General features: G+C 41.5%; 1 pseudogene; it reads right to left on the reverse strand.

The window, feature by feature from the left end:
* Positions 1 to 12,886: 12,886 nt before the first annotated feature.
* LOC100588562 lies at positions 12,887 to 13,608 on the reverse strand (annotated as a pseudogene).
* Between the last annotated feature and the right edge of the window lie 506 nt (positions 13,609 to 14,114).

Consider the following 14,114-nt stretch of genomic DNA (forward strand, 5'->3'; position numbering starts at 1 on the left):
TAAGTCACGTAACCTTCTGAATCTCGGTTTCTTTCATCATCTATAAAAATGAGAATACTATTCCCTGCCTTCAGGAGACTGGTATGGATTAAATGAAATGAGTCAATGAAGGCATCTATCATAAGGTAGTCAACAAGTTGTTAGTTTTCTTTCTCTCTGCAGCCCTGTTCTTGTTCCTGAGTGTTGGTCCATAATTTTTATTTCCCTTCAGCATAGCTCCACCTGAACTTCCAATTCAATTTGGAAAAAGCTAAACTAACACATTCTTCCACTCCTGCCTGCACTCTCCAGTAGCTAAAGTGGGGCTTATGGCCTTAGACCCGTCCCCATCACCTGAGCCAGCATTCCATGTGTTATGAAATTAAATGGGGATATATGACCTAAGCACTTAGGACTGGAACATCTGTGAGGGATCCTCTCTCTGTGTCTATTAGTCACAGAAATTTTCCAGCATTCAGGCAAGCCTATGCAGAGCATCTTTCTGAATGTTTAATGGTCCTCAACCAGGCACAGTGGCTCACACCTGTAATCCTAGCACTTTGGGAGGCTGAAGCGGGTGGCTCACCTGAGGTCAGGAGTTTGAGACCAGCCTGGGCAACATGGCAAAACCCTGTCTCTACTAAAAATACAAAAATTAGCCAGGTGTGGTGGCAGGCACCTGTAATCCCAGCTATTTGGGAGGCTAAGGCACAAGAATGGCTTGAACCTGGGAGGTGGAGGTTACAGTGAGCTGAGATTGCACCACTGCACTCCAGCCTGGGCAATAGAGCAAGACTCCATCTCAAAAAATAAATAAATACATTAAATTAATTAATTAATTAATTAATGGTTCTTAAAGTGGGGTCCCCAGGCCAGAATAATCAGCATAACCTAAGAACTTGTTACAAAGGCATATTTTCAGCCCCTCCCAAGGCCTACTGAGTCAGAAACCCAGGGTGGGAGCCAGCATCTTCCAGGCATTTTGGATACATGCTAAAATTGGAGATCCACTGGCATAAACCACCTGTCATCTTGGACCTTAGAAGAAGACAAACATTTATATATTACTGTACATGAACATGAGTAATTTCATTCAATCAGTGCAAAAAAATTTATAAAACAGAAATTATCTTAGGGTATATTATTATTTCACTATAATAAGTTCATACAAAACTAAAAATATTCCCATTTCATATCCATGAATACAATATATTTAGAAGAAGATTGAAAGGGTACCTGTCTTAACACTGTGAAAAGACTATTCGTAGGACACAAAGGTAACATACGTAACAGAGTCCTACTTAAGCTTATTATATAACAACTTTTAAAAAAATAACTTTAAGAATGGGAAGTCTGTACTTGTTTTACATTAACTTGAAAAATCTTCTCTTGGTCTAACTAGCATGTGATACAAATAATCAGTGTCATTTCAAAGTCCAGGGTATGCAGAGAAAAAACTTAGCAACTTAAATATACTCCATTAATTACTGTCTTCAAAGATATTAAGTTAAAATAATTAGTATATAGAATGTCTCTTGAGACTCAGGAAATCTCAGATCTACTTTTCACTAGTAGAACAAGGAAACATTAACAAGATAGATTTTGTGTGTTTGTTTGTTTTTGTTTTTAAGACAGAGTCTTGCTCTATCGCTCAGGCTGGAGTGCAATGGTGTGATCTCAGCTCACAGCAACCTCTGCCTCCCGGGTTCAAGCAATTCTTGGGCCTCAGCCTGCCAAGTGGCTGAAATTACAGGTGCACACCACCACGCCCGGCTAATTTTTTATTTTTAGTAGAACCAGGGTTTTGCCATGTTGGCCAGGCTGGTCTCGAACTCCTGCCTTCCAATGATCCACCTGCCTCTGCCTCCCAAAGTGCTGGGATTACAGGCGTGAGCCATCATGCCTGGCCAACAAGATAGATTTAAATTAAAGAGCTACAAATTCCTTCACAAGATAATAGGTCATATAACAAGAGCCAAAGCAACATCATCACTGAAGGCAACATGGGAATGTTGTGTGGGGCACCACCAACCACAGAAACACCCACAGCTCTGCATGCCCAGGTACATCCTTGGTCCCTAACAAGGCTGGTTTGCAAGGCCGACCTCAGTGACTCACACCTGTAATCTCAGTACTTTGGGAGGCTGTAGTGCGAGAGTCACTTGAGCCCAGGAGTTCAAGACCAGCCTAGGCAACATAGTGAGAACTTGTCTCTACAAAAAATGAAAAAATTAGCCAGGTGTGGTGTTGCATGCCTGAGGTTCCAGCTACTAGGGAGGCCGAGGTGGGAGGATGACTTGAGCCCAGGAGTTCGGGGCTCCTATAAGCTATGATTGCATCACTGCACTCCAGCATGGAAGACAGAGGGAGACCCAGACTCTGAAAGAAAAAAGGATTGGGGGAGAGCTTGTTTGCTCCCAGCCTCCTTCATGCAGCCCTTATCTGTTCCTTCACTGGAAATGCCCCTTGAATCTCATTCCTCAGTTTACTAAAAAGTACTTCTGGTGTTAGAGAAAAGCCTTCAACCTCATCAAGCTTGCTTTCCAAGTTTCATGCTCCAAGGATTGAACACTCCCTACGACGACTGACAGCAGATACATCTATTTCCTTTAGGAGAAACCCTTTTAGCCCCAACAAAAGTAGGTGATTTGGCCAGATGGTCTCTAAAACACAATCAACCAATAATCAGTCAGCAACCAATGGTTTAACTTGAATTCATTACACAGAGTATGTACCATCAATTGCCCAGTGCAGTTCAGACTGCAAATCTTAGTTTAATTTATTTTAAATCTCATCACAAGAACAATTCAAAAATTACTAGAGTTCAACCTTACACAGCATATTTATGTATATGTTTAAAACAATCTGAAAAATGTGTACCAAATTTTTAATAGTTGTTTTATCTGGTTGGTGGATTATAGGTAGTTTTTATTTTTATTTACCTATAATTTTTTTACCTTTTTACAATGAATAGCCATTTTTAGCTAACCAAAATTTTAAAAGTTACTTGAGCCGAGGAGTGTGAGGCTGCAGTGAGCTATGTTTGCTGCTGCACTCCAGCCTGGTGGCAGGGTGAGACCCTGCCACCAAAACAATAAAATAAAATAATATCAAAAAGAAAAGGATTGGCCAGGAGTGGTGGCTCATGCCTGTACTCCCAGCACTTTGGGAGGCCGAGGCTGGTGGATCACGAGGTCAGGAGATCGAGACCATCCCGGCTAACATGATGAACCCCCGTCTCTACTACAAATACAAAAATAAAAAATACAAAAAATTAGCCGGGCATGGTGGCAGGTGCCTGTAGTCCCAGCTACTTGGGAGGCTGAGGCAGGAGAATGGCATGAACCGGGGAGGCGGAGTTTGCAGTGAGCTGAGATCGCACCACTGCACTCCAGCCTGGGCGACAGAGTGAGAGTCCATCTCAAAAAAAAAAAAAAAAAAAGAAAGAAGAAAAAGATTATTATCTAGCCTTTTTTTTTTTTTTTTTTTTAAAACAGTCTTGCTCTGTCACCCAGGCAAGAGTGCAATGGCGCAATCTCGGCTCACTGCAACCTCTGCCTCCTGGGTTCAAGTGATTCTCATGCCTCAGCCTCCCGAGTAATGGGGACTACCTTCGTGTACCACCACATCCAGCTGATTTTTGTATTTTTAGTAGAGAAAGGTTTTTGTCATGCTGGCCAGACTGGTCTTGAACTCCTCACCTCAGGTGATCTGCCTGCCTCTACCTCCCAAAGTGCTGGGATTACAGGCATGAGTTGCTGTGCCCAGCCTCTCTAGGCTTTTTATAGTATAGTCTGGAGGGGGTTGACGCTACAAGCAAGGAAGTCAAGTTAATAGTAGAGAAAGATTGGAGACCTGAAGTAAGACCATATGGATGAAAAGATACTTAAGAGGCTAAACTAACAGGAATAGATGACATATTTGGATGTAAAAGTGGTAATTGGCAGGGCACAGTGACTCATGCCTGTAATCCCAGCACTCTGGGAAGCCGAGGCAGGTGGATCGCTTGAGCCCAGGAGTTCGAGACCAGCCTGGGCAACAGCATCTCTACTTAAAAAACAAAAATTAACTGGATGTGATGGTACATATCTGTAGTCCCAGCTTCTCAGAAAACTGAGGTGGGAGGATTGTTTGGGCCCAGGAAGTCAAGGCTGCAGTGAGCTGAGATCAAAGCACTGCACTCCAGCCTAAGCAACAGAGCAAGATCCTCAAGAAAGAAAGAAAAGAAACATCAATGAAGGAAGGAAGGAAGGAAGGAGAAAGGAAGGAAGGGAGAGAAGAAAGAAAGAAAGAAAGAAAGAAAGAAAGAAAGAAAGAAAGAAAGAAAGAAAGAAAGAAAGAAAGAAAGAAAGGGCGGGGGAGAGCAAGAAAGAAAGAAAGAAAGTAAGAAAGAAAGAAAGAAAAGAAAAGAAGAAAAAAGAAAGGAAGGAAGGAAGGAGAGAGAGAGAAGGAAGAGAGGGAGGGAGGGAGAAAGAAAAGGAGGGGAGGGGAGAGGAGAGGAGATGAGAGGAGAGAGGAAAGGGAAGGGAGGGGAAGGGACGGGAAGGGCAGGGAAGGGAAAGGAAGGGAAGGGAAGGGAAAGGAAGGAAGGGAAGGAAAGGGGAGGGGAGGGGAGGGGAGGGGAGGGGAGGGGAGGGGAGGGGAGGGGAGGGAAGATTAGTGTTCAAAGATGACCCCCAGGTTCCCAGCTTAAGAACATAAACGAATGGTGCTACCTTCAACCAAGGTAGGAGAGGCAGGAAATAGTGTGGTGCTGGGAAAAATTATGAGTTCAATTCCAGACATGTGGGGTCTGGGGAGGCCTGAGGGATAGTGCAGCAGAGAACACTAGTACGAAGTTGGATCTGGAGCTCAGGAGAAATGTTCCAACAATGCTTCAGATTAGGAAGTCATCCCTAAAGTTATAGCAGAAGTCGTGGTTGTGGATGAGGCTGCTGGAGAGAATGAAGAGAGAAAAAGAACGAGACACTAGCAGAAAGGAATTCCAAGGATCACCAATATTTAAGGCAGGAGCAGAAAACAAAAAGCTCAAGAAAAGTTTTTCCAAGAAAGAAAAAACAACCCAAGAGAATGGAGTCACAGAAATAAAGGGAATGATGGCAGCTGCTCTCAGTGCCTACTCCCTATGGCTCAGTGCTGTCAGAAGCTTTACCCATCTCACCTGTAGCCATTCAGCAACCCCACAGGGAGGGCATTGCTGTCTCCTCTTATAGAGAAGGAAATTGACATTTATAGAGCACAAGAAATTTTCCTGGGATCACACAGCTATTAAGGAATAAAGAAAGGATCCAAACTCAGCCTTGCTGACTCCAGAGTCTGTGCTCTTTTCTCTCATCATCATGCTGCTTTATTAGAATGCATTGTAAATTGCTGTATCTGTCAACTGGTCTACATCCAGGTGAAATCTAGACCCTTGGCTTCCTTGACACAGTTCTTCAAACAACAGAACTGATAGGTGGTGAGGTCTTTTTAGTACAGCCATGCTATTGTTAAAATAGTGAAACACAGCACAGCTTTCTGAATATTTTAGTTCCATCCCTTCTCAACTACCCTGGCCCCCCTTCCAGGAGCCCCCTCCTCATGATCCGGCAATCTTCTCTAGCACTAAGACCAATGCCTTGTTCTGTTTGGTTGGCACCCATGCCCTTCAGATTGTTAAATATTACCACCACAAATAACTGCGTGAGCCAGTTACACATTTTACATCATGTTAATATATATGGTAAGCACTCATAGGAAACACCTCTGATCTCCTTAATATTTGGTCAAATCATGTATTTTGAAGATACAGCTTTTCTTTCTTACTTAAAAAGTAAGACTAATGGAAAAATTAAATTATAAACAGTCACTTTAGAGATCAGTATTCATCACTTAAACAGCCAAAAGAATATGAAGCCTTTTGATGGGTCGAGTAATTCCAGGACATTCCATTTGAACAAAATGGTGATAAACATTTGCAAATGGATTAAGAGCGCAGCAGCTAGAAATCACACAATTATGCAGCTTTAAAAAGGTAAGATTTTTAGACATAGTCATCATAGATATTTTATAGATGGTGGAAAAAATTAGTAAAATATTATGCTGAAAAGAAATATAGAAGATCATACTTAGTTTCTTAAGCAGTCACTTAATTTCTCTGTGGTTGGCAGATTGTGATGCAAGAAAAAATTCTGAAACCATATCTTCGCTCAAGAGACAGTAAATTTCAAGATAAAAAGATTATGTAGAAAAGGATTTTCAAGTCTTTGTGTCTGGATTTTTTAACAAAACAAAGCATTCTAAAAGTACATATTGTCATTTCTGCTAACATTGTAACAGTTGAATCCAAGATGTATAATTACTTTGTCTCCTTCAAACAAATGCATACCAATTTTCTTCCTTATTTTTCAGTAAGATTGATCTGGATGATTCCAGATTTACACTAAGAATTACACAAGGAAGACTGGGTGCAATGGCTCACGGCTGTAATTCCAGCATTTTGGGAGGCTGAGGCAGGAGAATTGCTCGAGGCCAGGTGTTCCAGACCAGCCTGGGCAACACAGTGAGATCCCATCTCTACAAAAAAATTTTTAAAAATTTAGCCAGGCATGATGGCACGTGCCTGTAGTCTTAGCTACTAAGGAGGTTGATACGTGTATTAGTTCATTTTCATGCTGCTAATAGACATACCCGAAATTGGGAACAAAAAGAGGTTTAATTGGTCTTACAGCTCCACATGGCTGGGGATGCCTCAGAATCATAGCGGGAGGTGAAAGGCACTTCTTACATGGTGGTGGCAAGAGAAAATGAGGAAGAGGCAAAAGCAGAAATCCCTGATAAACCCATCAGATTTCATGAGACTTGTTCACTATCACAAGAATAGCATGGGAAAGACCAGCCCCCATGATTCAATTACCTCCCCTTGGGTCCCTCCCATAAAACGTGGGAATTATGGGAGATACAATTCAAGTTGAGATTTAGGTGGGGACGCAGCCAAACCATATCAATATGGGAGGATCCCTTGAGCCTAGGAAGTCAACGGTACAGTGAACCATGATCACACCACTGCACTCCAGCCTGGGTAACAAACAGAGAGAGGCACTGTCACAATTAAAAAAAATTATTCAGGAAGGACTTAATTGATCTCACTTTGGGCCACAAGTAAGTGACTAAATGATTGATTGGGGATCCTCACTTCCTGGCTCAATTAGTCCCTTTCTATAATCACATGTCATCTAAACAAGTTATGTTGTTCTTTAAAGAAGTGAAATTATCAGCCCAAGAACCATGAACAAATGTAAATGTGTCTGCGGCCAGTGAAGCTCAGCAGGAAATCAATCATATAAAAATATCAAAGAGGCTGGGCATGTGGCTCACGCCTGTAATCCCAGCAATTTGGGAGGATGAGGCGGGCAGATCACCTGAGGTCAGGAGTTCAAGACCGGCCTGGCAAACAACATGGTGAAACCCCATCTCTACAAAAATGCAAAAATTAGCTGGGCATGATGGAAGGTGCCTGTAATCCCAGCCACACGGGAGGCTGAGGTGAGAGAATTGCTTGAACCCAGGAGGCAGAGGTTGCAGTGAGCTGAGATCACGCCATTGCACTCCAGCCTGGATGACAGAGTGAGACACCTTCTAAAAACAAACAAACAAAAAACAAAGGAACCTTGACCTAAGTTTTAATATGTTGTTGTTGTTGTTGTTCTGGACTTTTTTCATGATGCAGCTGATAATACTAGACCTAAAAGAGAGTTCTCAATGAAAATAGAGGCCAGGCACAATGGCTGACTCCTGTTATTACTCCAGCACTTTGGGAGGCCAAGGAGGGAGATCACGTGAAGCTAGGAGTTTGAGACCTGGGCAACATAGCAAGACCCTGTCTCTACAAAACAAAATTTTTTTTATTAGCCAGGTGTGATGGTGAGTGCCTATAGTCCCAGCTACTCAGGAGGCTGAGGCAGGAGGATCACTTAAGCCCAGGAGTCCAAGGGTGCAGTAAGCCATAATCACTGCACTGCACTTCACCCTGGAGGACAGAGCAAGACACTGTCTCAAAAATAAAAATAAAAATAAATAAAAAGTGAAAATACAAAAGCAATCTCAAAACAAATGAGTTTGGAGGTGGAAGAATAAGTGATGGTAGAGAGTATTTAAGTCAAACATGCCTATGAAAACAAATGGACACAGTAGGTGCCAGGTATATATAATTACTGCCACAAATTTCTAACAAAAAATTGAAAGAGAGGGAGAGACTTGGCAGTACATACAGAGCTATCCCCAGATTTGACAGATTAATTATGCATGTTTTTCTTTGGGTCTTAAGCTTTAAAGTACAAAAGAAAAATGCCCTAAGAGCCAACTTCCATTATAAAATCAGGATTAAGTGTTATCAGAAGATAACACTAAAAGGCTTTTTGGAAATCGAGGGATAAAAAGAATGGCTAGGTCTGCATTAGCACAGGACAGTAGAGGACAATGAATGCTGCACTCCCAGAATTCTATGACTTTTTTCTGACTCCAAGATCTTTCCACTGTTGTATTCTCATTGGCTGACTCAGACCACAAGAGGATGTATTATTTCTTTTTTTCTTTTCTTTTTTTTTTTTCTTTAGAGACAAGATCTCCGTCTGTTGCCCAGGCTGGAGTGCCATGGTGTGATCATAGCCCACCGCAGCCTCAAACTCCTGGGCTCAAGTGATCCTCTCACCTCAGCCTCCAGAGTAGCTGGGACTACAGTTACGTGCCACCATGCTCGGCTAATTTAAAAAATATTTTTTAAAGACAAGGTCTTGCTTTGTGACTCAGTCTGGTCTCAAAATCAGAGATTTGTGATTTGTGCTTGCATTTATTTATTTAATGCTTTTTATTTTATTTTTTATTTAGATTTCTAGGGTCATGACCTCTCCAAGACATTCACATCACTCAGGATCTATTAATGTTTCACTGATAAGCAGATCCTTTGTAGAAATCACACATCTTTGTATTGGTATCTAATGTATTTTCCTCATTCAACATATACATGACAATACATATCCAGTCACTCAGTGTCTTTCCTTATCCAAAGTAGAAGCCTTAAAATATGCCTTTGACCTTTCCATTCACTATTCCATGACCCTGTTTCTCTGGTTTCTGGACCCTGTTTCTCTGCTTCCTGGTGCTTTCAGTGCCTTTCCACAGCTATTCCCCTCACCTGGGATGCCCAACTCGCCAGTTACGCAAATCCTCTCTATCCCTCAGGCCTATTCAATTGTCACCTCCTGCCTGAGCCTCAACTTCATCATCAATAACTGGGGTTAATAATAGTTGTCTTTTAAGGTGGGTATTGAAGCACTAAAATAAATAACACACTTATGAGTTCAAAACGTTGTCTAACAGGGAAGTCATTCACAAATTGTAGATACTTCTCTTCTGAACTTCTAAACTTATCTATACATGACCTTGGCATGTATCACATTATTTATATTAGGGATATTTATGTACATATTTTATCCCTACCATTAGATTTTAAGATTATTTTATTTATTATTTTAAAATATTTTGTAAGGACAGGTTCTCACCATGTTGCACCAGCAAATCTGAAACTCCTGGCCTCAAGCGATCCTCCCACCTTGGCCTCCCACAGCAAGATTTTAAGTTTCTCGAGGACAGAATTTGCTTGATTCATCTTGGTTTCCACTTAAAGCATAGCAAATGTGAGCACAAAAGTAAATGTATAAATACAGCATTCAGGAAATAAGTCACAGGATCAATTTTATCTGCAACACTAAGAAGTGAATCAGGCTGGGCACAATGGCTTATGCCTGTAATCCCAACAATTTGGGAGGTCAAGGCAGGTGGATCACTTGAGGTCAGGAGTTCAAAACCAGCCTGGCCAACATGGTGAAACCCAATCTCTACTAAAAATACAAAAATTAGCCAGGCATGGTGGTGAGAGCCTGTAGTCCCAGCTACTCGGGAGGCTGAGGCAGGAGAATCACTTGAACGTGGGAGGTGGAGGTTGTAGTGAGCTGAGATCGTGCCACTGCACTCCAGCCTGGGTGACAGAGTGGGACCCTGTTTCCAAAAAAAAAAAAAAAAAAAACAGAATCAGTGACGGGGCGCAGTGGCTCACAACTTTGGGAGGCCAAGATGAGAGGATCACTAAAGGTCAGGAGTTTGAGACCAGACTGGGTAACATAGTAAGACCTTGCTTCTATTTAAAAAAAAAAAAAAAAAAAAAGAGGCCAGGTGTGGTGGTTCACGCCTGTAATCTCAGCACTTTGGGAGGCTGAGACAGGTGGATCACGAGGTCAGGAGATCGAGACCATCCTGGCTAACACAGTGAAGCCCCGTCTCTACTAAAAATACAAAAAAATTAGCCGGGCGTGGTGGCGGGCACCTGTAGTCCCAGCTACTCAGGAGGCTGAGGCAGGAGAATGGTGTGAACCTGGGAGGCAGAGCTTGCAGTGAGCCGAGACCGCGCCACTGCACTCCAGCCTGGGCGACAAAGCAAGACTCCATCACAAAAAAAAAAAAAAAAAAAAAAAAAAAAAAAGAAAGAAAAAGAAAAAAAAGATAGCCGGGGGTGGTGGCAGGTGCCTGTAGTCCCAGCAGTGACTCAGAAGGCTGAGGTGAAGGGATCACTTGAGCCCGAGAGGTTGAGGCTGCAAGTGAGCCATGATCACGCCAATGCCCTCCAGCCTGGGCAAAGAGTAAAACCTTGACTCCAAAAACAAAATCCCTTTAATGAAATAATGTGATGTCTGGGGCTTGCTTCATGATAATGATGGGGCAGAAGATAGAGGATATAGAGAGAACAAGATTGGACATGTGTACATGAGGGTTCACCTTAACTTTTGAATTTTCTGTAACAAAAAACCTTCATTCCCTATTTTATTTATTGACTCTTTAATTTTACTTAAAATAAATTTAGTGTAGTGGATAAGAGTGCAGGTTCTTGAATTACAGAATTTGGATTCCATTCCTGTTTTTTCATCTGCAAAACAGAGATGAAAGTCCTAATTCCTATTGCATGAAGCTGTTGAAGGATTGAATAAGAAAATCCTCATAAACCATGGAGGAAACACTTGGAATCTAACAAGTGCTTGATTTTGTGTGATTCCATAATAATAATAATGGAACCACAGAAAAATAAACCAATGTGCTTAACTGTAGGAATAATTTCCATCAAGCTGGAGTGACTAAATGTTTCTAACTGAAATGAAATGACACCAAGTTAAAACCTAAATAAGGCCTGGTGTGGTGTCTCATGCTGGTAATCCCAGCACTCCGTGGGGCCAAGGCAGGAGGATCACTTGAGGCCAGAAGTAAAGGCTACAGTGAGCTATGACTGTACCACTGCACTCCAGCCTGGATAACAAAGTGAGAACCTATCTAATCATTAAAAAAAATTTTTTTAACCTAAATAGAAGTATTTAAGAGGTATATGTAAACTAACAAAAAAGATTAGCTAGCAAACTTTCATTAAACTGATATGTTTAGTTTCAATTTTCTCAAGTTTTACAAAATTACTATTCGAAGGTCCATCACTACCTGGTATTTCAGAATCATCTTCATTACTACTTGTGGTCAAATTGTTGCTGTTAATGATGTCATAATTTATTAACAGTGTCTAAAGCAGGGCTTCCCTTACATGAATAACAATGTGGTCTTCTTAGAAAAAAATACCTAAGCACTATAGAAAATCTCACTTTAAAGAAAAATAAAAATGGGCGAGGCAAGGTGGCCTGTAACCCCAGTGCTTTCGGAGGCTACGGCAGGAGGATCACTGGAGCCCAGGAGTTTGAGATGAGCCTGGGAAAAATAATGAAGCCCCATCTCTATAAAATACGTTAAAAAATTAGCCAGGTATGGTGGTGTGTACTTGTAGCTTCAGCTATTCAGGAGGCTGAGGAAGGAGGATCACTGGAGCCCAGGAGGTCGAGGTTGCAGTGAGCTATGATTGCACCACTGCACTCTGCCTTGGCAACAGAGCAAGACTATGTCTCAAAGAAAAAAAAAAAAGTAAAAATGAGCTCAATTTCTCTGCCCACACAAAAAGCCTCTTCAAATTTAAAAACTCCATCGTTTAAAGTATTTCTCTCATATAACCAGACATTGTAAGTAATTTTTATTGTATTTGACAAGACAAAGACTTTAGCCAGCACATTGCTATACATTTACTCAAACAAAGTAGACATCTTTCTCTTTCAAGTAAGGGCATTTCAATATGCTCAAGTGCAAAGCTTTTGAAATCAATATAATTCCACTAAATTAAAAACAAGAAAAAACTGGGCAAGCCTCAGCCGTATTCTACTACAGATGCGCTTCAATTTCTGATGGGGTTCCATCCCGATGAACCCATCATAAATGAAAAATGTTGTAAGTCAAAAATGCATTAAATACAAATATCCTCTTGAACATCACAATTTAGCCTAGCCTACATTAAATGTGCTCAGCATGCTTATATTAACCTGTGGTTGGAAAAAATCATCTAACACAATGCCTATTTTATAATAAAGTATTGAATATCTCATGTAATTTATTGAACACTAAACTGTGAAAAACAGAACAGTTGTATAGGTCCTCACCATTAATGTAGACTAATGAAAGTACACTGGACCTGAAGAATGTTTGAAGAATTGAACTGAAATTAATTGCTGGATGAAGGGGATGCCACGGCCACAGAGTTGTCAATTTCTCGCTCTTACAATGATGCTCTGGAGAGAATAGCTCGTATAGGTTGAGTATCCCTTATCCAAAACGCTTGGGACCAGAAGTATTTTAGATTTTTTTTTATTTTTGGAATATTTGCATATACATAATGAGATACCTTGGAGGTGGGACCCAAGTCCAGACGTAAAATTTATTTGTTTTATACACACATAATACACATAAACTGAAGGTAATTGTTTACAATACTTTTAATAATTTTGTGAAATTATTATTTTTGCTGTTGTCGCAGATTTATTGAAAATAATACAGCACTGCAGAAAAAATTCAAATAGGTCCCCGAGGCATTTTGAAATTCATCCCAACTGTAGGCTGAGTGACCTGCAGGTTGGACAGACTGCCGAAGTCCAAAAGCTTCAGCATTTCCTTAGTGTCAGGATCTACTTCAATTATCTCCTGATCCAAGGCTGAGACCTCAGGAACATAATTGTCTCTCCTTTCTCTCTCCTCCTCCTGCAGCTGGATTGAGATACCTCTTACTGGGCCTCTCTGAATCTGCTTCATCAGATGTGTGACATAGCCTGCTATCTTGGTGCGGAGCTTCTTGCTGGGGATAATGGCGATCTCCTCGCACACGCGCTTGTTCGTGTGGAAGTTGTTGCCCAGGCATGTGTAGTACTTTTCTATGATGACCCGGGCCGCCTTCTTCACAGTTTTGGTGCGAACACAGCCCATGTTGGCGGGTCCTTGGTAAAAAAGGATTTTGTGAAATTATTAAAGGAGGTCAAGTGTGGGAGTTTCCACTTGTGGCATCATGTCAGCACTCAAAGTTTGCATTTTGGATTTTCAGATTAGGAATGCTTAACGTGTAGAAGGCACTGGGATATAAACACTTGATGGTTTAGCAGGCATAATGTTCAGGAAGATAGCAAGTTTTGACTGTAGAGTTTGTTTCTTCTTTTCATTATATATTTCCCTAGAGAAAGGAAGCGCATATTGCATCTGCCTGTCAACTCTTGCAAATCTCTCATAATTGGCATCTGTTTCTCTGCTTTTGTTTTTGTTTTATAATTTCAACTTCTATTATAGATTAAAGGATACTGGCTGGGCACGGTGGCTCACGTCTGTAATCCCAGCATTTTGGGAGGCCAAGGTGGGTGGATCACTTGAGGTCAGGAGTTCAAGACCAGCCTGGCCAACATGGTGAAATCCCATCTCTACTAAAAACAAACAAAAAAATTAGCCAGGCATGGTGGCACGCATCTGTAATCCCAGCTACTCGGAGGCTGAGGCAGGAGAATTGCTTGTACCCAGGAGGTGGAGGTTGCAGTGAACCGTGATCATGCCACTGCACTCCAGCCTGGGCAATAGAGTGAGACCCTGTCTCAAGAAAAAAAAAAAAGATTAAAGGGTACATGTGCAGGTTTGTTACATGGGTATATTGCATGATACTGCGGCTTGGGATTCCAACAATTCTGTCACCCAGGCAGTGAGGATAGTAC

The sequence above is a fragment of the Nomascus leucogenys genome, chromosome 9 (assembly GCF_006542625.1).
Source record: "Nomascus leucogenys isolate Asia chromosome 9, Asia_NLE_v1, whole genome shotgun sequence".
Taxonomy (NCBI): domain Eukaryota; kingdom Metazoa; phylum Chordata; class Mammalia; order Primates; family Hylobatidae; genus Nomascus; species Nomascus leucogenys.